We start from the raw sequence: 1,715 nt of genomic DNA, 5'->3' as shown, positions 1-1,715 counted from the left end.
AGATAGGGAGTCTATGTTAGTCCCAGTTAATGCTATATAAGTACAGCATATCTTAAACTGTTGGCGCAATGGTTTCTCTGTAATAAAGGATCACCAGGTGATGTCATCAACTATCGCATTTGCGGGCCATTCCACAAGGCGGCTCAATGAGTTAAGTAAAAAAGAAACATTCCATAATAACGTTTGCAGATGTTTTCAGACCTCCACAGAAGTATTTTGTCAAGAAGAGTCCACGTCTCCGGCCAATAGTCATGTATATCCAAATTATGTCTTAAACGCAAAATAATGAAAAATATAAGCACATCTGCCAAATTATATGGTACTTATATTTGCCATTAATTTCAGATTTTGCATACAGTTGAAGTCGGAAGTTTACATACACCTTAGCCAAATACATTTAAACTCAGTTTTTCACAATTCCTGACATTTAATCCTAGTAAAAATTCCCTGTCTTAGGTCATTTAGGATCACCACTTTATTTTAAGAATGTGAATTTCAGAATAATAGTAGAGAGAAGGATTTATTTCAGCTTTTATTTCTTTCATCACATTCCCAGTGGGTCAGAAGTCCACTCAATTAGTATTGGTAGCATTGCCTTTAAATTGTTAACTTGGTAACGAAACGTTTCAGGTAGCCTTCCACAAGCTTTCCACAATAAGTTGGGTGAAATTTGGCCCATTCCTCCTGACAGAGCTGGTGTAACTGAGTCAGGTTTGTAGGCCTCCTTGCTCGCACATCGTTTTTCAGTTCCGCCACAAATTTCTATAGGATTGAGGTCAGGGCTTGTGAGGGCCACTCCAATACCTTGACTTTGTCCTTAAGCCATTTTGCATTTGTATGATTGCATTGTCCATTTGGAAGACCCATTTGCGGACCAAAGCTTTAGCTTCCTGACCGATGTTGCTTCAATATAACCACATTACATTTACATTTAAGTCATTTAGCAGACGCTCTTATCCAGAGCGACTTACAAATTGGAAAGTTCATACATATTCATCCTGGTCCCCCGTGGGAATGAACCCACAACCCTGGCGTTGCAAGCGCCATGCTCTACCAACTGAGCCACACGGGACCATAATTTTCTATCCCGTGATGCCATCTATTTTGTGAAGTGCCATTAGACTACTTTTGAGTTCTGAAAACAGTTGACTAAATTAGATTTTGGAGCAGAATTTCCCTTTAACCTCTGTTAAATTCTGAATAAGAAGTGAATTTCGTGCTCTAGAAYGAGAGCTCACTCAATGTGTAGTTGAATCAGAATCTATAGCAACCTGGTGGAAAAAATACCCAATTGTCATAGAAAATGACTCAAGTAAAAGTGAAAGTCACCCAATAAAATACTACTTGAGTWAAGATCTAAAAGTTTTTGGTGTTAAATAAGTATCAAAAATAAATGTAATTGCTCAAATATACTTAAGTAGGTCCTACTATTATAAGTAGGTCCAACTACTACTATTTACCCCAAATTACCACAGCTAACTACAAACAACCCCATTCCAGAAACTACTCAGAACAGCCACCACAAAACTATGCAAAAAAATAACATAGCATACCGCAGACCACCAGCGAGCTTGGAGTAGCTGTTTGGGGTAGACTGGTATTTTTGGGATGTTTGAGGTAGTCTGGGGTGTCTGTTACCTTTAGTTTCTAGTATTTTGGGGTCGTTTCTGGTATTGAAGTTGCTTGCAGTAACTGTTTTGGGTAGTTTCTAACAT

This window comes from Salvelinus sp. IW2-2015, unplaced genomic scaffold (genome assembly GCF_002910315.2).
Source record: "Salvelinus sp. IW2-2015 unplaced genomic scaffold, ASM291031v2 Un_scaffold649, whole genome shotgun sequence".
In the NCBI taxonomy this organism is placed as follows: domain Eukaryota; kingdom Metazoa; phylum Chordata; class Actinopteri; order Salmoniformes; family Salmonidae; genus Salvelinus; species Salvelinus sp. IW2-2015.
Note: the sequence above shows the minus strand (reverse complement) of the source record.